Raw genomic sequence first — 24,407 nt, 5'->3', positions numbered from 1 at the left:
GATGGCAGTTAACATCTGAGTAAAACTTCTAGTGGCCTAGCTTCTATTATCCACACTATAGAGGTGAGGTGAGAAAACAAAATCAGGGAGTTTAAGCAATTTGCCTAAAGGCAGACAGCTAGGAAGGGCTATTGATTTAAAATGGCCTTGCTCCAGTTTTAGCTATTCCACTAATTAGATACAGGCATATTTACATTTTGCCCACCCCCCCTCCCCCCACCACCCTGCGATTCCTCTGCAGTTGTCACACATGAGTTTGGAAACAAGACAGGCCTTCTCAGTGGACATATGTAGATATACCTATAAGTGAAACACTGGAGCCTTGGTGAGATTTACTGCTCAAAATAAGATATAAATGAGATGCTTGTGTGCCAAGTGTCCTCCACTTTTCTTGCTTCTTCCATGGACATCTGTGCTTTTGGTTGGCAGAATAGTCACTTGATCGCACTGGGATCATTCCACTGGAAAACTTAAAGCCAAATGGCAATCCAGTCTTTTCCTTTCTTATTCTGTTAGCATTCATAGTACAAACAACACAATTGACCACTACCAGGTACCCAGAGCCCCCACAGTCTGGCTCTGCGGTGTTCTTTGATCAGTCTCTCCTCTTCAAACCTCTAATGAAAGATCTCTTGAGCCTTTCTACCCTCCACCTGAGCTTAGGGTGGAGTCCTCAGACAATAATCCAGGTTCAGTGTTGAGCCAATACCTGATTATCTTCTATTTATCAGCTCCCATACCAGGGTCAGAGGGAAATATTCGGTAGCCACAGAATTCAATCATTTTTAAGATTTAAGACTTTTAATACATAGTCTCAGAGAGAAAAATCTCATCAATGACTTCCTTTCTACTATTTCAATTCAAATATATTTTTAAACCATTTCTATTTGCTTGATGCCATAGGGTCTATAAAAATAAAATGCTTGCAATAGAGCTGAGGATCTAAAATGTTTAAGAGCAAGCAACTTAGTTTCTTAGTAACTGAAACGGAATTTTCGCTCTGCTTATAATCCTGTGTGTTGGCACAAAAGGAGAGCATTTGGTAAAGGAAAGTGCAATAAAAAATCTAGAAAGGGAAGTTTAGTCTCAATCTGGGAGATTTTCAAATCCCTGGCTGAAGAGTTAGACCTTTCTCCTATATGTACTGAAGAGTCTTTGTAGAAAGCAGAGAGGTTGCCACTGCCTCTGTACCTTGTAAAAGACTGTTATAACTGATGACCTTCCTAGTGCAATTTCACCCCTACATTTCCTATGGGGCATCTGGTAAAATACATAATAAGAAAATTCTGTCACTAAGGCTAGGAGACAGATGGGTCTGTGTTTGTGTATGTGTGTATCTTTGCCTGGAGGGAAGCTTCAGAGTTACTGCAAAAAAAAAAAAAAAAAAAAAAGAAAAAAAAATCAGAAAATTCATATGTGCAAACTGCACTATCTGTAAAATACATAAATAATATCTCACATATACAAGTACTACGATTTGTAAAATGTATATAGATATAAATACTGTTGGGATTAATAAAATATATATTAATCTAAATATATGGACTAAATTTAGAATCACTACTGTTACATATTTCCTCAGTCTGACTCAACTAATCTCAAGTAAGGCTTGGTGAGTGCTTTGTTATTAGATAGGAGTCTTCATCCTCTGGAATCTTGATAATCACTATGCCAAGGAAAATTCTTCAACTTGGAATCTGATGAGTCATCATTATCCCAGAACATGAACACACACATTGAAGGAAACAAACTCCTTCTCTGAAATTGTCAGTGGGAGAATCTTCACAAGAAGATATAGCCAGACCTATCAGCCGCAAATCTTAAGGTCGAGGGTTCATCTTCTTCTTAAGGAAGGTAGGTAAAGAGTAATTGAGTAGTATTATAATAGTATTGTATGATGACAGATGGTAGATGACAGATGGACTTGTAATAAGCATAGCATAACAATAGAGTTGTTGAATCACTATTATGTATGCCTGAAATTAATATAACACTATGTGTCAACTATACTACAATACAAAGAAAGAACAATTGGGAAACTATTGGATAATTATCTCACTAATTAATGGGATACAGAAAAGTAAGAGGGAACATGAGCCCCACCACTACGGCAGGTTGATTGCATTAATAACCCTGATTTTTCACCTGTCAGGCCCTTACAGGTCACGTGCTTTGCTTTGCCCAACAGTATATTAGCAGACATGCCATAAGCAGATGCTTGAAGACCACTTCCATGTTTTTGCTTAATGCTCTTGCCCTCTGCTATGCCATCAGATGGGCATGCCTAGGCTAGAATGCTGGAAGATGAGCAAGAAGTGGAACAAAGAAAATTCTAAGTCATCCCAGCCAAAGTCATTCTCAATTAGCCAATGACCAGCCAAACCGCCAAACCCATGGCATGTGAGCCAGCCTCGCCAAGATCAACAGAGCCACAGAGTCATCCCAGAGCTGGCCACAAGAGTGAGACGAGCTAAGGGAAGCTAAATCCATATTAGATTAGCTGAACCTCACAGACTCATGTGCAAAACAAATGTTTGCTACTATATGCCATTGAAGCTTTGTGGTTATTTACTATGCAGTATTATCATAGTGATTGATAACTGAAACTACCACGTACCAGTTCTGTAACCTTCAACTATAAAGTGAAAGTATAAAGGTACTTACTTCAAAGATTAGCATAAGCATTAATTGAGACAATATGCATGAAATTCTTAATACTGTGTTTGGCATATAGAGAGCTTACACTCTAAAAGTAGTTAGTGATATACAGAGAATGAGATAGTAAGAGTGAAAATGAATGAGAGAAGGAATGTGGGAAGAGAGAATGAATTCCTGCTATCCTCACTACCCTGACCTCAGGGGGGCATTACTGGTTTTTGGCACAAATGGCAGTGTTGCCAAGATCAATTTTAAGCACTTTAATAAAACTTCGCTGAAGTTCTCAGATCACAAAGGGGAATTAGAGTAAAATGAAGCAAGATGCTCTGTCTTGTAGAGTATCTTCAGCTGTGTCTTCCAACATATCTTTTGTGAGAGTACTGCTTGATATGCGCCCTCTACCTCCAGATAGAAAGAAGAATTTTTCCTCACCACTCAGTAAGGACCTTGAATCCATCTCAAAGTCCAGACTCATCGGGGCACCTGAGTGACTCAGGCAATTAAACATCTGACTTTGGCCTAGGTCATGATCTCAGGGTCCTGGGATTGAGCCCCACATCCGGCTCCCCACTCAGGGAGACTCTGCTTCTCCCTCTCCTTCCACCCCTCTCCCCCGCTTGTGTGTGCTCTCTCTCTCTCTTTCAAATAAATAGAGAAAATTTCTAAAAACAAAAACAAAAATTCTAGACTCACAAAGAAGTAGACTTAAAAGAAGCAGATGTTTTCTCCGTGTCTAAGAGTTGCCTCTCCAAAATTAGGAGAATCAGTGTCCTAACAGAAGAATGGTCCCTTCTGTAGATGATGTACCCAGAGACCCATCCCCCTTTAGAGGGGATCCCATTACCTAGTCATGATAGAGTGGCCTTAACAAAATAACCACGTCAGAACATAATACAATAGTTTCTGTACCTGTCCAAGATATGTGAACAGGCAGGGCACATTGGGGAGATGAGCTCACGGATAGAAGACAAAACAATGCTGACAGAGTATTTGTCTATTATATGTTCTACCTGCAATGCCAGATCCCCCTCTCTCCCTACTATTTCCATTGTTCCAATTCCAACTCATGCTTCAAAGCCATCCCATTTGGCCTCTTCTCTGAAGTTTTCTCTGATCATCATCCCAGTTCAAATTCCTGCAGGCATTTGTCCATATAGTAATCACATAGAAGAGGGGGAAATAGAACTCTCCCGATCAGAATCCCAGCAATGCCACTCATCAGTAATGGAATCTTTGGCAAGTTGTTTAATCTATCTGACCTCAGTTTACTTATCTAAAAATAGAGATGGTAATAGCACTTGCTTTGAATAATGATGAAGTAGTCTGTTAAAGTACTTGGTAAGGCCTGGCATATGGCAGATGTTTAAGAAATGTTATATATTATTATTATTATTATTGAAATAATTATTTTGTAGTAGGTGATGATAGTAGCATAATATTTGCCACATAGTAGCAAAATATGTTATTATTATTAATTAGTAATCACTTTATATTCTATATCTTTTAGTTTTCCTAAGGATTCTTTATTCACATTAAGAACTTCTTTTATAGTGAGTCCCTTACCCATCTTATCCCCTGAGTGAGATTCCAGATTCTTGAAGACACATTGTTCCAAAACAATTTATCTGTGGATGGCAGAGAAATTTGAGGTATTAGAGTTTTAGTGTTATTTGCTCTCTGGTCAGAAATTGCTAACCTCCCTACTAATGAAAGAAATACTACCGTTATATGCAAGTCCAGCTGTGCTGCTTTATAGGCTAAGTGCATTCGGGGTAGGAGGGACACATGGTCTCTTTTGCCCTTAGCATCCAGAAAGAATTAAATTAATGTATCAGATCTCCAGCATTCCCTAGGCAGGCCAGACAGACAGACAGCCTGGAAAGAGACTATATAAGTTGTGACTGGGAAAACAAGATCTTTCTGCAGTGTTAATAAATATGGCAAACCCCAGATAGCCTGGGTGCCTAGGTCCTAGGCAGAATTTGATTTAGGATTTCATTTTTCCCAGTGAATTGTAATTGTCATGGTCCTAACACCTGTCACCAGAAAAAGGCAAAATGAGTGTAATCACCAGAGCAGTTGCCTCAGGAATACATTCTTTCAGCAATTTGGTTGGAGCAAGCTCAAGAATGTAAGTAATGAGTTGATTTCAAATGTGAAGTGACCAGAGTTGGCTTAAATACTGAGCTCTCTGAATTTACAGAAGAAAAGAAGGGAGAGAAAGTTATTTTATTATTAACAACAGCAGGAAATCAAGTTATTGAAGACTCGTTTAGTAATGGATAAAATCAGCTCTGATACCAACATTTGTGATCTGCCTGAACCTATGAACCTATGAAAAAAAATTATTGGATTCCCCAACAGAGCAATTAGTGATGGGGTTGGCCAGATAAAAAGATGAGAATTAATGGCCAAAAGAATAATTATCTGGGATTTCACCCACCTTTTTAAAATAAAGCCAGACAAAAAGATGCCTAAGCAAGGAAAGGGTCTTTAGATGGTAGGATGATGGTTACCAGTTGACAGTAGTATGCTGGTAATATTATTTTCTTGTTGTCCATGTTATTAAATTCCTTAAAGTTCATATAGGGAGGGCATCTAGATGAAATGAAAACCACAAATCAATGTAGTCATCTTGTTCCTAAACCATCAACTTTGAAATTCCTGTTGCTGATGGCCCAATATTTTTGAAATCATTTTAGCAAATCAAACTATAATAGAATCTGACTCTAGTTTTGATGTTTAATCTGTAACAACTTTTAAGCCTTACCTCTCCTGCTTCCCCTTTTACTCCACAGCTGAGCAAGCCATAAGGCCCACATATTTTTTTCTGGTACCAGCAGAACATTCAAACCATGCAAATAATGGTCAGAGGTAACACATATCCTGGCCCCACCCCCACATCCCAAGGTAACTTGTCTCTCCTCTCACTCAAGCCATTCCAGACCGGCTTGACTATCTGCCCTATTCTCCCTCTGGAAGAAAAGAAATGAAAGGCATACGAATTGAAAAGAAGACTTAAAACTGTCTTTGTTTAACTATAGCACAACTAGAGGCATCTGGGTGGCTCCGTGGTTGAGCATCTGCCTTTGGCTCAGGCCATGATCCCGGAGTCCTGGGATCAAGTCCTAAATCAGGCTCCATGCAGGAAGCCTGCTTCTTCTCCTTCTGCTTGTGTCTCTGCCTCTCTCTATGTGTCTCTCATGAATAAATAAATAAAATCTTTAAAAATAAATAAATAAATAAATAAATAAATAAATAAATAAATAAAGCACAACTATAAGAAATTCTAAGGAATCTAAAAAAAAACTAAACTAGTATGTGAATTTAACAAGTTTGCAGTTTATGGAGTCAGCATTTTAAAAATCAATTGTATTTCTATCAACCAGCAACAAATGTAAATGGAAACTTTTAAAATTATCATTTATAAAAACATCAAATCATAGGATTTTTAGGTATAAACCTAACAAAATATATGCATGGTCTGTACACAGAAAACTATAAAACATAGCTAAAATCTTTTAAAGACATAAATTGAGAGATATCCTACACTGTGGATCAGAATACTCAATATTGTTAAGATGTCAATGCCCTCCAAAATAATTTATAGGTTCAATGAAATTCCAGTAAAAAATCCAAGCAGACACCTTTTAGAAACTGAAAGCTGATCCACAAAAGTATATAGAAATACAAAGGAACTAAAATAACCAAAATAATTTTGAAAAAAAGAATAAAGTTAATTTCAGGACTTATTATAAAGCTACAGTAAACAAGAAAGATTGATATTGGCATAAAGTTAAACATACAGATCAAAGGAGCAGAATTAAAATTTTATAAACAGACCCTCATATAAAGAGCCAATTGATTTTCAACAAATGTTCCAAGGCAAATCAGTGAGGTAAAGGAAATCTTTTCAACAAATGATGCTGAAATAACTGAATATCCATATGCAAAAAAGAAAACTCTTTATGTTCTCCAATATGCAAAAATTAACTTGAAATGGATTGTAGAATCAAACATAGTTTTAACAGAAGCTAAAACTATAAAATTTCCAGAAGAGACTATATGAGAAAATCTTAGTGACCTTTGGTTAGTCAAAGTTTTTAAAATTGGATACAAAAAGCGTAAAATATTTAAAAATAGAAAAATTGGATTTCATTAAAATTGAAAATGTTTGCCCTTCCAAAGACACTGTTAAGAAAGTGAAAAGGAGGGGATCCCTGGGTGGCTTAGCGGTTTAGCGCCTGCCTTCAGCCTGGGGCGTGATCCTGGAGTCCGGGGATTGAGTCCCGCATTGGGCTCCCTGCATGGAGCCTGCTTCTCCCTCTGCCTATGTCTCTGCCTCTTTGTCTCTCTCTCTCTCTCTCTCTCATTCTCTCATAAATAAATAAAATCTTAAAAAGAGAAAAGGCAAAGCACTAACTATATGTGAACAGATAGTAGCAAAACATATATCTAATGAAGGACTTTTACCCAAATTATATTTTTAAAAATGCTTACAATACATTAGGAAGAAAATAACAACAAAAGGAACAAAAATTTTGCATAGACACTTTACCAAAGGAAATATATGAATGGCAAAAAGTCTCAACATCATTAGTCATCAGGGAAATGGAATTAAAACAATACTTGAGGGGCACCTGGGTGGCTTAATCAGTTAAGCATCCTACTCTTGGTTTGAGCTCATGTTATGATCTCATGGGTCCTGAGATCTAGCCCCCCAAGGACCGGCTCTGCACTCAATGGGGAGTCTGCTTAAAAGAGTATCTCCCTCTGCACCTTCCCCTACTCTCTCTCCCTCTTCTCTCTCTCCCTCTTTGTCTCTCTCTCTCTCTCTCTAAAAATGAATAAACTTTAAAAATAAAGAAATAGAACCATAATTGATTATACCACTGAGACTCTAGAACTCCTAAAATCAAAAAGAGTGATAACCCAAAGATTGGCAAGGACATAGGGCAACTGAAATGCTCACAAATTTGGATTTCTTAAAAAGTTAAGCATGCATGTGACCCAGCAACTAAGATTTTAAATATTTACTCAGGGCAGCCCTGGTGGCTCAGCGGTTTGGCGCCGCCTGCAGCCCAGGGTGTGATCCTGGAGACCCAGGATGGAGTCCCATGTCGGGCTCCCTGCATGGAGCCTGCTTCTCCCTCTGCCTGTGTCTCTGCCTCTCTCTCTGTCTCCCATAAATAAATAAAAATCATAAATAAATAAATATTTACTCAATAAAAGTGAAAATACATGCTTACATGAAAACTTGTGCTCATGTATTCATGGCAGATTTACCCATAATAGCTAAAAAAAGTGGGAGAAAAACAAATATTCATCATATAGTAAATGGAATAAATATTTTGTGATGTACTTCGTGCAGTAGAATATTACTCAGCACTAAAAGAAATGACTACCAATAAACATGCATGATTGATTCTCTAAAGCACTTTGCTAAGTAACAAAAGTCAGACCAAAAAACAAAACAAACAGAAACATCTACATACTGTATGACCTCATTTACATAAAATTCTAGAAAAGGCGGAACTATAGTGTAAGAAAGCAAGTCAGTGGTTAATGGAGCCAAGGAATGGGGCAAGGGGAAGGATTGCAAATGACATAGAACTTTTTCAAGTGATAGAGAGGTTCAGTATCACGGTTATGATGGTTGTTACACAACTGTAGCTATTTGTCAGATTTCATCAAATTGTGCATTTCATCCCATTAATTCTCTCCTAAAAATCTATTCTAAGGAGAAATCGTTGATATGTGGAAAAATAAGCCAAATCGTATTTATTGCATTTTTAAAATAATGGGGTAATGTCCAATTGCAAGAAATTTAATATTTAAGTTCCAAAATCGAAACCACTGCACTCTCCAACATTCAGACCATAATCATGTTACTTTATTTGAGATACTGAACCCACGTACTTTGCTCATCATCATTTTCTCTCAGAAGATCCGTGATCCCTGACTACCACTTTATCCCTCATCCCAGTACATCAGACAAGTAAAAATATTGATATTTGAACTTCAGTTGTGGATTAAATTCAATTTTCCTTCTACAACAAGTCAAAGATGCACCTAGATAATTGCCTCAGCGTCCTTGAACTGCAAATCCAAGGACAATCTCCAGAGGTCCTCTGGAAATTCCACGATAGAAAACAACCTGCTGAAGGGAATGAGCACTTCTAAAAGGTATCCCCAGTGCCTGACATACAGAAGATGCTTAGTAGTATTTGTTAATTATTTGCTAGATATACTGAGAATAAAAGCATGAGCAAAAGATTGTTTGGACTGGTTATTGCCCTGACTTAATCTGGGAGGATTTCCTGAAAGAACTGGAATTCTCTGGATTAAAAGGAATGTCTATACCCTGCTTTCACCCTTGTTACTGTTATATTTGGAGTAATTCCAAAACAGAAATGTTTTCTGCTAGTCACTAGGATGCTTTCCATCTCATCAGCTGGGGTATCTATAGTCCAAACCTATTTCCAATGTTTTCTACCAAACTTTCCAGTAGTGCTGAGGAGGGCTGAGCAAATCAAGCAATGAGCAGTTTGGTCCAAATTCTCCCACTCTTTTTCAATATTCTGGATTCACTAAAACCCCAATCATATTCCTACCTGGCAGTTTTCTATGTTATTTTTCAAACCCGGTGGATTTTCAACAAAACTGAATCGCTGTTACAAATCTGTTTGTGTTCTATTCCATCCTAACTCAACTTTGCCAGAACCATCCAGTATTTCTACTTAGAAGCCTCCAAAGTTTTATATAAGCCTAAGGAAAGGATAGCAGGGAATTTCAGTTTACACTTGAACAAACTAAGAGTTTAAAAACCAAATTTGAATAGAGACTGTAGTATAATAAAATCCAAATTACAAATTTTGATTTAGGGTGTAGAAAAATGAATGCATACCTAGGAGTGGGATATTGAGTCCAAAATCTGCTTTTATGGTTTGCTTGATTAAGGCAGGGCACTTAAACTTTCTGAGAAAGCTCAGTTTCCCCCTTTATTGTCTAGTAGAACTTGTTTCTTTTATTTGGGTCACTAAGTTCCTTTCAACTCTAGTATTCTATGATTTTATAATGTTCTCTTACAGATGCTTAAGGGAGGCAGTCATTTGGCAAGATGCTTCCCCAGTTCCTGCCTTGTGTCATTGCTTGTCAGTGTGTACAACAACTGTAAATAACCCAGGGGTTGCAAGAAAAGTACGTGTTGGATCAAGCTGATATGTCTGCTCTTTGCCTTTTGGAGAGAACAGAGGAAGCTTTGATGTTGTCAGAATGGGTTCCACATTTTGACCTAGAGACCCTTCAATTCCAAGGGGCCTCCCTTGCCAAATATATGGAACAATTATTTACAATTAAAGAAACCTTCTGTACCTCTTTCAAAATTACCAGTTTTTTATTTTTAAGAGAAAAACAAAGTATAATCCCAAAGATTAAATCTGTTACCTGGAAATGGAAGAAAAAGGCCCAGGATGAGCAAGAGACCTGGACCATTCTCTATAAGTACTGTTTCTGTTCAATGGCAGGTAAGGGACAAGGTAAGTGATATAGCCAGTCTGCATGCTAATAGGAGGTTAATCCAGATTTCTGGTTTATCTTATTTTATTTTATTTTATTTTATTTTACTTTATTTTAAAAAAAGATTTTACTTATTTATTCATGAGAGACACAGAGAAAGAGGCAGACATAGGCAGTGGGAGGAGCAGACTCTAGGGGAGCTGGATGTGGAACTTGGGGAGCTGGATGTGGGGGTCCCGGGACTCCGGGACCACGCCCTGAGCTGAAGGCAGATGCTCCACTGCTGAGCCACTCAGGCACCCCCAGATTTCTGGTTCATAATGAAGAAAACAGACATGAAACAGATATGTGTAATCCTACATGGTACCCAGAAGTCTTGAGGCCTCCTGCTCTCCATATCAACTCTTTCCTTAGGCTGAGACTTTATAGTGGCCCATAGGATGGTAATGTACAAAATGCAGCACAATTCTTGTCACATGAGAATTGTTACTTCCTTTTCCCCCTTCCCAAATAACCTGTAGAGATATCCAAAGGTCTGCCTTCTTCCACATTCACTCAATTCTTTCAGAGTAGAATGACATTTTCTGGAAGGTGTCCTATGGAACTCTAATCCTGACAAATAAAGTGACACATGTACTAATAAGTTTGCAATGTGCTACATAATCTTCTTTTGAGTTTCACTCAGAATATCAAAGGCTCCACACACAATAAATTGTGCTTTTGTTATTGGCTAGGAATGCTGAGCCCTTTATTTGTCTATAAAGATTCTCCATCTTTCCTGATCCCAAACTTCCTCTCCGACTTATACCCCCAGACCACTCCCACCAGTCAAAAATAATCTCTCCTCCGCTAAACCAGATCTTTATTTGCATCTATCTCATAAACTTTTTAATTTTTTTCTATATTATAGATATATATATATAGATATGTCTTATCTTTCCTGATTGCCTGTACCTTGCTAGAGAACAGTCTTCATTCTTCAATTTTTTATCTACGATAGAAGACTTCGTACATGTGGTCTATCTATGCATATTTGGTTGAATGGATCAGTCTAGGAGCTATCAACTTCTAAATATATGTACCTTCCCTTGGCAAATAACAGTGGAATCACAAATTCTCAAATAGTTAAAAAAAGTTAGAGTTGTAAAAATGGCAATATTAACACTACAGGTATAAGCACCAAATGTCACTTCACTGATTCAATTACAGAAAAACTGGATATCATCACTCTTGCATCTTCAGATCTGGAAGTGTGCTTCCTAGTCATGCAATTTAAGGTACCTAAATTGACTTCAGAGGGAAATGTTGATTTCAGGGAATTGGTTATAAAAGGATTATATTATTATTTGTGAATAGCATTGTGTGGGTTTAATATTCAAAGAATTAAGATATTAAAGGCTTTGGTGCCATGTCTTATTTGTTAGAATAGTGATTGTGCTAGTTAATTTTACATTGTAATTATTTAAAAATTACCAAAGAAGAGGTAATAAATGATCAATTATGAATCAATTTTAGTTTCATAAAATATACCCAATATTAAAACCAGACTGACAGAATTAAGCAAATTTATGAAGGATGTGGGTATTGATCCCTAGGAGACAAATATGAATAAGATATAATCTCTATCCTTAATAGGTGTATCATATAGTAGGGTATCTCAAACTTGGCACTATTGACATTTTGGACCAAATAGTTCTTTGCTGTATGAGGCTGTCATTACTAAATATACCTGCTGAGAGACAAAACTGCCCCAGTGGATAACTTTTGCCATGCAGGAAGAGATACTTGGCTGAACAGGGTTTCAGAGTCATCTTCTGACCACCAATTTTCATTTTATTATGCTATTAGATATAGGAAGTGGAAAAAACCTTGGGATAATTGTAGACCACATCCAAAACCCAACAATAAATGTTTGATATTAGTTCCTTCATCTGTAGAAGAATAGAATAAAAATAAAAATATTTGTACTTTCTGGGGCTTAAATACATCATAAATAATTCATTTATTGAATTCTTCTTTGCATAGAGCAGCCAGCTAAGCATAATGAAGATAAAAGGGTCTGATATGGTTCCATGTGCAATAGAAATCTACTTGAACAACAGAAGTAATAGAATTAAACAAATGGCATCTTAGAGATGATCTACATATTCCTCTGTTTTTTATATGAGAAAACTAGATCCAGAAAAATAAAAAAGATGATATGACTTAAGGACATCTGCCTAGTAAATGAACTTGGGCGAAAACATAAATGGCTTGATTCCAAGTCAATAACTTAGATAAATACCAAATATTAGCTAACTGCTAAATAATGTAAGACAGGTTACAAATTTGAAAGGTGAGCAGAGTAAAAGGAAACTGAATAAGGGCTGGAATAGTCTGAAAAGGCAACAAAGAAGAGGAGGGACTCAAGGCAGGCCTTGAAGATCACAGGTGGCTTCAGGAAAGTGATTGGAATGGCTATGGTAGCTTTCCCACGGCCTTGGTGCCAAGCCGGGAATGACATTTAGTGGAGACAGAGAGGCAAGAAAGCATCTTATATGAGCCAGGAACTGAGTTCATGAAGGGAAAGAATAAAAATAAGATTTGGGATAGTTTTCAAAATCATTCTGAGGAATCCCAGATTACCTTCTTTTCTGGATATTGTTCCCACTTTTGTTCTTCAATCTGCAAGTGCAAAATATCCTACTGGCTCACAGAGGGCCTTTGAGAGCAGCTTTGCTAGAGGTGAAAGATAACCCCAAGTTTTCAGGCACTCTTGGAGCCGCCAGCCCCAAAAGCCATCATCTTTATGATTCAATTTATGAATTCAAAAAATTTTCACACACCAAAGTGCTAGGAACAAAAACAATCTTTGTGTTTCTAAAACTGAAAATTTCATCACTGCTTTCCCTTTAGTATTTGATCTTGAATATTAAATGGGCTTGATTCCTTTTGTCTTACACAAGTTAAATTTTCCCTGTGTATCAAGGGATGAGTCTGGCATCAATGAATGGATTAAGTAAATCATAAGAAAAACGAATCTGATTATATGGTTCAAAAATTGAATTAAATAAATAAATAAACCCAAAGCATGAAAATTTCATCAAAACCTGGAAAAGATCCACTGACAAGACTTCTTCAGGAAAGCAGATGGAAGTCAGCTCACTAATATTTGAGCTTCTTAGAAAGATTGCCTGGAAAAAAGAAAGAGAGAAGCCATACTTCATCATATCAGTCACTTTATTAAGAATGGAGGTGAGCCTTCCAATGTGTGTGTATACATATGTCTGGAGAGAGAGAGAGAGAACGAGATTGTGATGGAGGACTGGCATTGAATCCAGAAGGAAAAAATGAAAAAGGTAGTCAGCAAGTACAACTCTAATACAGTGTTTAATACCACGATCACAAAGTGAGAGTCAAGGTAAATAAAACAGTATCGTCTTTCTCTCACTCTCCCAGGCATTTCTCAGGCAAAAAACAACCCTGAGGCATTGAGTTGATTTTGCCCTCTGTTCAAGCCTTCTAAACAGATTTGCTTAGTACCAAATATGTATTCCTTTTCTCTCCTATAATCAAACTTCACTTGTATGAAAATGTTTAGAGAAGTAGAACACCACCTGGAGGAGACATCATGGTGTCTATTTCAGATATTACTCTCAACCCTATCTCTGAGTCCAGTGAAGGAGGCTGAAGTAGAAGCCAAAGGAAATGTTTTGAAAGGGACTCTATGAGACATGGGGACCTGCTAAGTAAGACACTGATATTTTAGGTGACAAAGTATGGCACAAAGCTGGGAAACAGGCCTTCTCCACACCTCTGTGTGAAGCATCTCTTCAGTACAGTGAGAACTTTAGAAAGAACGTGAGGAGACTGCACCCTGAATGGGTCGATGCTTAGAAAAAGTACCAGCAGTTGGGACTCTGTTGGGACACATCCCTCAAGGAGCCTTTTCGTGTATTGAACACCTCGATAAAAGTTTATTGAACAGATCTCTATGCCAGCCACTCTTTTAGATGCTGAGGATTCCACAGTGAGCAAGAAGCAAGGACAGAAGAAGGCAATAAGAAAAATAGAACAGCACATGAGAAACTATTTATGAGCTCCAGAGACTCCCAGAAATAACTGGAGTAGAGTAGAGCTGGAAGGCTATAGTTGGAGGCTGGAACTAAGCAGATGAAGACGCAATTCAGTTAAATTTCGCTTCATAGTCTTACTGTGACCCCCGTTCATATATGCACACTGCTGTATACGTGCATATATAAAGGCTGTAAGAAAATACCAATATAGTAACAGTACTTATTATGGGCAGTAGGATTATGAATATTTTCATATAATTTCATATGATATTATCTATATTCAGATGTTATAAAGTAAATAGATATTATTATAAACAGAAAAAGATTTTGATTGGGGGGGAGGTGGCATTACTTCATCATTACTTTGCTTTTGGTAGTATAATTCTCTAGGGGAAACTGATCTTGCTGTTTATTTAGAAGAAATGTGTTTCATGATAAACTTACCAAAACAATGGATTAAGATGAAATGTGTTTCTAAACAACATTATAGAAAGAAGAACTGACAAATTTCTCTGTTGATGGTTTATAATTAAATCTTTTTAAAAAGATTTTATTTATTTGACAGAGAAAAAGAGAGCACAAGCTGGAGGGGCAGTAGAGGGAGAGAGAAAAACAGACACTCCACTGAGCAGGGAGCCCGATGCGGGGCTCAATCCCAGGACCCTGGGATCATGACCTGAGCCAAAGGCAGATTCTTAACTGACTGAGCTACCCAGGTACCCCTTAAATGTCTATCTTTTTATTTATTTATTTATTTTTTTAAATGTCTATCTTAATGCATCTTTTGCTCATTTCAACAAAGTAAATTTTTCCAGAACTGAAAAAAAAGTGGGTAATTATCTCTCTCTAGGAACAATAATAAAAATCAGCTCTATAACTTCCTAGAAGATCAATTCTACATCAATAAGTAGGTAATTAATTGAACTTTCCAGACAATTCAAGAATTTAATATCACACGTTTGTCTTGGTGTCTCTATAAAGAGATGCAATGGTTTTCATGTGTTCTATATCCTGTTTTCATAAATGTGTACTTTCTACTTCATTTGTAAGGAGTTCCCTTTGAAACATTAGTCTTCAAAAGTTTAATGTTAACTCTGGGAAACAAACAAAGGGTTGCAGAAGGTTAGGCAGGTGGGAGGATGGGGCAACTGCATGACAAGCACTAAGGATGACATTTGATGGGATGAGCACTGGGTGTTATACTATATGTTGGCAAATTGAATTTAAATTAAAAAAAGTAAAAACCAAAAACAAAAAGACCCAAAAGTTTACTGTATGTCTAATGAAACCATGCACCTTAATGTTATCTATATTAATTGCTTCTCCTGGAGAGCTATAATTCAACCTAGTATATGATTCAGTTAGTATTCCTTTGTTTAAAAAAAGAAGCAACAGGAAATTGTATCTAGTTTCTCCCCCTGCAAACCTAATTGCAATTTAAAAAAATGGAAGGTTAATTTTCCTTAAAACAATGCACTTTATACCAACACAAGCCACATGACTTTGCCAGAGTTGGAGAAATGAGTAAGATACAGAGATATGTAGCAAGCCTGGAAAAGCCAGGCTTCGATGGGGCATAAAAATGAGGGATCAGCGTCAGGACCACAAAAGTGGAAATTCCTGAAAGAAAGAGAGTGATGGCATTAATGTAACGTTGTCCCCAAATGGGTCACTCACTAATTACTGCTTGATGATGATGTTAGTGGCAAGTATGCACCTGTATCACTACTCCCAGAAAATAAACTATAAACACGGATCTGGTTGATTGAGACCTTCAATAGAATTTGTCCAAGACCTTCGAAGAATTTCCAAGGAGGTTTACTGTCCATAAAACATTCATAATTCCAATCAGTCCAAACACCAGGGCAAGCTCATTAGGCTTCAGAAGCCAGAATGGGTCCATCATAAAGGATGGTTCAGGCATCCCAGCGAGGACACTTAAATTCATGGGTATGTATGTGTACTATGTCCTGGAAGTGCAGAAGTTAGGGTCTGTTTGTGCCCTTTTAGACCTGATTGTTTAAGAGGTAACCTTTGAAATGAAGAAGTTTCCTGTGTTTAGGTCAGGTTCATTGGAAATCTTGGATGCATTAGACCTTCCTTTAAGCCATGTTCCCTTCAGAGGCCATCTATAAGATTTCCTGGAAAATCAAAGAGTTGTGAGGGGCATCACAGATCGCAGCCAACCTATAGAAACGCTTGACAGCTGGGTCTTTCTACCCCATTGAAAGTGTGGGAACTCTTCAGGCACTACTTTACTGTTCAGTCTCAGCCTGCCCTGGGAGCCAGGCAAAGCCAGTTGGAAGATATGAGATATTGGGGCAGCTCTCCTCTGTCTCATGGAGATAAACCAAGTTGGATTCTCAATATACCTCTAAGCCTCGCCAAATGAGCTGTTCTGCCTGACTGACAGTCCAACAACCTTATTGTAAAAATGCATACACTTTTCCACATTATGAATGTCATACAGCTAAAAATGCAAGCCCTTCCATGATTGTCAAATCACACAAGAGGATGGGAATGGCATTCGTGTTGAATTACAATTCACCATCCCTGTGGTACTTGCCAGAGCTTTCTCATTGCTTCTACTTTTTTTTCTCTTACAGGAGAAAAACAGATAAAATATGCTCTGAGTTTTTCCCACTTAAAAAAAGAAACACAGACGTAAGTAAATAGTACATCTTTATAGTTCTTCTCATGCTTTGAAGGGAGAAAAACAAGTGGAAAAAGTATTAAATACATGAGTAGAGAAGGAGACTCCTTCCCCTTGAAGCTAGAATGTGGATGAAAGAAATAGTCATATATCAGAAAAAAAATTATTTTGACCCACGTTACCAAGCTAAATTCCAAGAATCATCTGGAAAATATGTTCTGAGGCAAATTAATCTGATGCTATTTTGTGGCATTCACCAGTTGGAGTTATTAAGATTTGGGTCATATTTCCTAGTCTACACTGCTGAGGCTTAGAAATTCCCTTATGGAAGCTTTCTTAGATAGGAAGGTAAATCTGTCTAAGAAAAGAGTGAGAATGAGGCAGGTGAACTCGATGCCAAAACTTAGGCCTGCCATTTACTAGCATTGTGTCCTTGGGCAGATGAATTAACCTCTCTGAGCTTTGGCCTCTTCATTCATAAATTGATGATAACAAACTTTGGTCTGTAGGCCACCAGTTTTTATAAACAAAGTTTGATCAGAACACAGCCACACCCATTCATTTACATAGTGCCGATGGCTGCTTTCTAGCTACAGGGACAGAGGCCTTGAGATAGAGACTGGGTGGTTTGTAAAGCTGATATTTGTTATCTTGCCCCTTCCAGAACAGAAAATCCAATCCCTGTAAAACTATAAAAAATATTATATGATAGCTTGCTTTTCTTTTTTTTTTTTCTTTTTTTTTAATGTAAAAATAAATTGACTTTCAGAAAAGTGTAGCAACTCAGTGAAAATCACCCAGCAAGGTAGTGATAGGGCTTTTCATCCCTTCTCCCACCCTATATTCCTTACTGTACTTATAGAATCTCAAATGAAGTCGTTTTTTCAGGAAGCATATTTAGCATCTTGTCTCATAATACATCTACTATTTTTTCAACTGATTGACTTTCAATTTAAATTTAACTTATTGGGCAGCCTGGGTTGTTCAGCGGTTTAGCGCCCCCTGCAGCTCAGGGCGTGATCCTGAAGACCAGGGAGAGAGTCCCACATCAGGCTCCCTGCGTGGAGCCTGCTTCTCCTTCTGCCTCTTTCTCTCTCTTTCTCTCTCTCTCTCTCTGTCTCTGTCTCTCATGAGTAAATAAATAAAATCTTGAAAAAAATAAATTTAACTTACTGAAACCAACTATTACTATTGACTGCTTTGAAGGTGATTATAAGTTGTACATAGCTTAGTTCATCCCAAGAACCCTACCCCAAAATATTCTGGATACAAATTTAGCTCAGATATCCCTACTGTGTTTATTATCTAAGTCTGGGCTCAGTTTGCTTTGAAGTCAGTGAGAGCACAAAACATCCCCAGAGCGGGAGTGTGCCCAGATAGAGCCCTAATATCTGAAAATAAGTTCAACAAAAGCCTCAGAGTCATCCAAGTCATCATTGAGTCAGTGGGTTAAAAACTGAGAAGCACAGACAAATTGGCAGTTAAAAATTAAAGTTTTCCAGAAAGACAGTTCAACTGAAAAAGCATTTTACTTCCACAACACCCTGGCTCACTTACTGATAAGCTACAAAGAGACATTTTTATAAAGTGAATTTGATGTGTAGCTCTGTTCTGTTCACTTCTACCCTCTGAAGTCCCTTGCTATTAAAGAGCAGAATTTGAACTAAAATTTTAAAGTGGGAAAAAATAATGCAAGTAACATGAGAGAAAAAGCAACTGAAGCAGGATTTCTGTGGGTTTGATCTCTGAGGTTGAAGAAAGACAGCATCAGAACGCACACGAATGGTTCCTCCTAGGCCTTCATGTTTTCTGCCCTTCCACTGTGTAACCTTTATGAAACTACTTTGTTAAAAACAAGAATATTTTAAAAATAGAATTATTTTCTCACCCAGATGCTTACTTGGTTTACTTGCAGAGATAAAAAGTGCTTCTCTGATCTCAAAATGAACTTCTAAGGTATACTCAAAGTCATACAGATGAGATAACTGAATTCAAAAATAATGCTTTAGGATTTGTGGTTGGTGAAAAATAGCAACTAGATTTGAACAATTGGAGGTTTTTCCTGTTATTTAGACTCTTCAACATTTCATTCAATTTAAGATAATTTATTTTCATCTTTCCTAAATGGCTCTGGGATTGAGAGCAAGTCTCAGACTTGAGGCAGAACTTTACAGTCAAGTTACAAAAGCCTGACAAATTCGTAATGGGAAAGCTGATACCATCTTAACACAACAATGTGACTGGCACCACTATTACTGCAATCAAAATATTCAGGAAATAAATTGTTTGCCAGAAACAGACAAGAGAATATGAAATTGCCACATTGAAATAGAGCACATTTTCTGGTTATTCACTGGATTCTGACATCATAACCATTTTTGCACAACACGAGGAGACTTGAGGGAATATAGAAATTCAATCACCACATGCTTAAGAGATGTGGACACATGTGATGGCCAACTTGTCTCACTTCCTCATTGAAAGCAACTGGAATCTTCCTATAATAAGCAACTTTCAATTCATAAGTATAAGTTCATCAAGAGGATTAAAAAAGAGGGGGAAAAAATACTGAAGCCTGATCACATAAAGTAGGAAAAACAGCACAACAACCCAGCTGTCCAACCCAGGGCAGATATAAAATAAAACAAAATAGCTTAGATGCAGGTCTTGGTATGGTGTTCCTTCAGGATGGAATGGAACAGAAAAGAAATGAGAATACAAGAGCTGGTCCCTTAGAGTCACAGAGCTCCATCCCAGTTGGAGCGCCATATTACACGTGTTCATGAACAGATGGGTCATATCTCAGTATTGGTGCAGAGTGTCCCCACTTTCTTATCCCTGGTGGAATCTGATTACTTTCTATCCTTTGGAAAGTAGATTGGACCTGCTACCACCAATAGAAAAGTTAACTCATGGCCTTCCTTTCTGTTCTGTCTTTTTATATTTTTTTAAAAGATTTTATTTATTTATTCATGAGAGAAACAGAGAGAGAGAGAGGCAGAGACACAGGCAGAGGGAGAAGCAGGCTCCATGCAGGGGTCTCCAGGATCAGGCCCTGGGCTGAAGGTGGCACTAAACCGCTGAGCCACCCGGGCTGCCCTGTCTTTTTAAATTTTGAGCTCCTCTGTTTTCTCAGCTTTTCCTAGGAGGATGTTTACATTTACTTTTCCTTATTGTCATCATCTGTATAACTTATAATTAATTATATAGCAGTTTCCACTTTTTATACTCTTTCAAACACCCCACAGCCTCCCTTTGCAGTATTATTATTATTATTATTCCCAGTTTACTCAGGAAATGAAGCCAATATTAACACAGTCAATTTATATACATGATCCATTCCACCCCTATCCTGAGAAAAGGATTTATTGTGATTTCACATTTATAAGCATCATGCAGATGACTTTTCCATATAAGCAAAACTTCTTTTTGGACATCAAAATTTCATTTTAACTATTTTGTAGGAAATCCTTCTCAAAAGATTTATATATCACAAAGGATGGGAAAACTTGGATGGCTACATGCAAAAGAATGAAATGACCACTTTCTCATACCATACACGAAAATAACTAAAAATGGATTAAAAACCTAAATGTGAGACCTGAAACCATAAAATTCCTAGGAGAAAACAGAAGCAGTAAAATCTTTGGCATTGACCATGGCAACATTTTCCTAGATATTTCTCCTCAGGCAAGGGAAACAAAAGCAAAAACAAACTTTTAGGACTACACCAAAATAAAAAGCTTTTTGCACAGAAAAGGAGACCACCAGCAAAACAAAAAGACAACCTACCAAATGGGAGAAAATATTTGCAAATGATACATCTGATAAGGGGTTAATATCTAAGACATATAAAGAACTTACACAACTCAACACCAAGAAATACAAATAATCCAACTAAAAAATGGACAGAGGACCTGAATAGACATTTTTCCAAATAAGAAATACAAGATGAACAACAGACACATGAAAAGATGCTCAATATCACTCATCATCAGGGAAATACAAATCAAAATCACAATGAGATATCACCTTAAACCTAAGTGAAATCATATGGTGCTTTTCTCTTCTGACTTATTTCACTTAACACCCTCTAGGTTCATCCATGTTGTCATAAATGGCAAGATCTCATTTTTTATGGCTGAGTCATATTCCACTCTGTGTGTGTGTGTGCGTGCATGTGTGCACATGTGTGTATCACATCTTCTTTATCCATCCATTTCACTTATATGTAGAATTAAAAAAAAAACAACAAAGTAGAAGCTGACTCATAAATACAGAGAACAAACTGGTGGTTGCCAGAGAGGAAGAGAATGGGGGAATGGGCAAAATAGGTGACAGAGGGTGGAAGATACAGGTTTCCAGCTTTGGAATGAGTAAGTCATGGCAATACAAGGCACAGCATAATGAATATAGTCAGTGGCATTGTGATAGTGTTGTATGATGACAGATGGTAGCTACACTTATGGTGAGCATGGTATAGTGTATAGAGTCCTCAAATCACTATTTGTACACCTGAAACCAATATAACAGTGTGTCAACTATACTTCAATTCAAAATTTAAAAAAGCTTATATGTAACAAAGGATAGCAATGTAATTTAACTTTTTCTTGAAGACATAATGTCATAAAAATCTTGTCTTTTATAATGATGTATAGTATAGCTTTGTCGGGTTTTTTGAGTCTGGGAATTTCCTCCCTTCTATCAGGCTATCTGCTGTGGTTTCTTATTTTAGTGAGCCTACCTCTTACCGTACCATTTCTGTTTCAAACTCTCCAGAGTCATCTAAACCAATAATTAGATTACCATGTTTATTAAGAATTGCATGTTAGATAAGGTTCAAAGGATGATATAGAAGTTCATGTTAATGAGTTTGCTGCAGAAACTTTGAAGAAGCTGGGCAGCCCGGTGGCCCAGCAGTTTAGTACCTGCCTTCGGCCCAGGGCGTGATCCTGGAGACCTGGGATTGAGTCCCATGTCAGGCTCCCTGCATGGAGCCTGCTTCTCTCTCTGCCTGTGTCTCTTCTTGTCTCTCATGAATAGGTAAATAAAATCTAAAAAAAAAAAAAAAAAAAAAAAAAGAAAGAAAAGAAACTTTAAAAAAGCTATTACACTTTTCAAAGAAAGTCCTTTTTCACTTACTTTCCATTCAGGAAAACCTGAGGTTGCTAGTCTAAACTTTAGATAAGCCAGGTGTTTGTGAATTTTGATTTCCATTTTCATTCTCATCTACTCAATTTCTTACATTCTCCGGTGAATTATATGCAAACAGGTCTCAAGGCAGAATAGTAATCTCTGAATAATGTGACTTTTTTTTGCCCAGTGTTATTGGTATAATCTTAAATCACGGAAATTTGAGCAATCTATCCAAGATCTCCAATTACTCAGGAAGTAATTTGTTCAGGAAGAAAAAGAAACAAATGAACAAAAACATTATCAAAGTTGAGAACTGATGCAAAACATCATTTGCAAGCAATATTCAGTTTAAAAAGAAAAGTCCACTGGACTAGACACCAGGAATCTGGTTTTAATGCTAACTAGCTACATAAACTTAGCTAAGTCATTTTTATCTATCTTGTCAAAATAGTCTGCTTTTGTTTTTAATTAATGGACATGATTGAACAGATATGATTTTTAAGGTCCCACTCAGCTCCCAGATATCCTGGCAAATTTTAAATATAATATGACTAGCACAAAATCTGTGAGAGCATGACATCTAGTGGCTTCTTCGTTTATATATATTCTGACTAACAATTCCAATGAAGTCACCACTGATGACTACAATCCCATACATTAAAATATTTACAGTTTTAAAACATAGAGGAGGGGGTACCTGGATGGCTCAGTGGTTGAGCGTCTGCTTTCACCTCAAGTCTGTGATCCCAAGATCCTGGGATCAAGTCCCACATAGGCTCCCCAGGGGGAGTCTACTTTTCCCTCTGCCTATGTCTCTGTCTCTCTGTGTCTCTCATGAATAAATAAATAAAACCTTTTTTAAAAAAAATAGGGAATCTAGACCATCATCTAGTTCAACCCACTCCCTTTACACTTATATCAACTGAGAACCAAAACAGTCATGTCCTTGCTTAAAGACACACAGCTAGAGGTTACCCAAGTCTACTGAGTCTAAATCTGGTGTGTTTGGTTTGGTTTTTACATTTTTAATTTCCCCACAAAAGCCAAAATAAATAAACAAATAAAAGGCAAGAAATAATGCCAGAAAAGACCAAGGAGGATTTTATTCCTTTGTGCAAGATTATTATCTGTTGACGGTTATCATACTGTTTTCTAATGTTTATTTAGATGTTTAACTAACCCCATTAGTCATGAGGTTCATGAGGCTAGGAACCCCAGGTGTCACTCATTTCTGCAGCCCCAGCACTAGAGTTATACTGAACCTATTACTCAGACTCCAATCTATCCATTATCTTTCATCTCTCTACCTACCTTTCATTCAAGGTTTAATAACATACTGTCAATGCATCCTTTTTAGAATTCAGCGAGGAGTGTGCAATCCTATAAGATATGAATGTAACTGTGTATTTTTAAAATGCAACTGTGTATTTTATGTGTGCCCAAAAATAAGACAAATTTATTGAACTATTTTCTTCCCAACTTTCTGTTGGAAAACTATCTATCTTGGGATGCCTGGGTAGCTCAGCTGTTAAGCATCTTCCTTTGGCTCAAGGCGTAATCGAGTCTCACATCGGGCTTCCTGCACGGAGCCTGCTTCTCCCTCTGCCCATATCTCTGCCTCTCCCACGCACCGTCTCTTTGTCTTTCATGAATAAATAAATCTTAAAAAAAAAAAGAAAGAAAGAAAGAAAAAGTATCTTCATTCTGCATCACTTATGTGGGACTGACCCAATCTTTCTCAGTGCCAAAAGTTCATGATGAAGGGCAGGCCAGTCCCTGCTGTCTTTCCCCTAGCCAAAGTTATTGGGTTGGAGACTTTTTTGCTAAAGCCAACGGGAAAAATGCCTCCTCTTCATCTGGAATCTTGAGATGATATAGACTTGAAATAGCGAGTGGCCATTTTTCCAACCACATGGAAGAAACTCCTCTAAAATTGTAGCTAGCACATGAAGGAAAGTAGAGATAGAGACTGGCCTGACAATATCAAAGATCCTGAATCTGGCCATTGGTTTTCTTTTTACTTCGAACGTTCTTGAGTGGGTTTCTGTCTCTTGAAAGCAAGTGCTGATAATACTAAGATAAATGACTCCAAAAGCAATTTTGTTTTCCAAAAGCAATTTTTGAGGACAATTCTTTCAAATTTAATTTCTGTTTCCATGTAAGACGAGGCAACAGGATCCACTCAGCATGAAAATAGAAAGCCATATCCTAGATATGAAATACAAATTATCTCTTCCTCCAAATGCCTATAGAATGCATTATCTGATTCCACAATTAAATATTTATTGATAGCCTCTATGTTGAGATATTTTATTTCTTTAAGCATATTGTGGACTCCCATAAGGTACAAATCACAGAATAGCTTAGAGCAAAGCAAGCACTTAATA

Source organism: Vulpes vulpes, chromosome 4 (genome assembly GCF_048418805.1).
Source record: "Vulpes vulpes isolate BD-2025 chromosome 4, VulVul3, whole genome shotgun sequence".
Lineage (NCBI taxonomy): Eukaryota > Metazoa > Chordata > Mammalia > Carnivora > Canidae > Vulpes > Vulpes vulpes.
Note: the sequence above shows the minus strand (reverse complement) of the source record.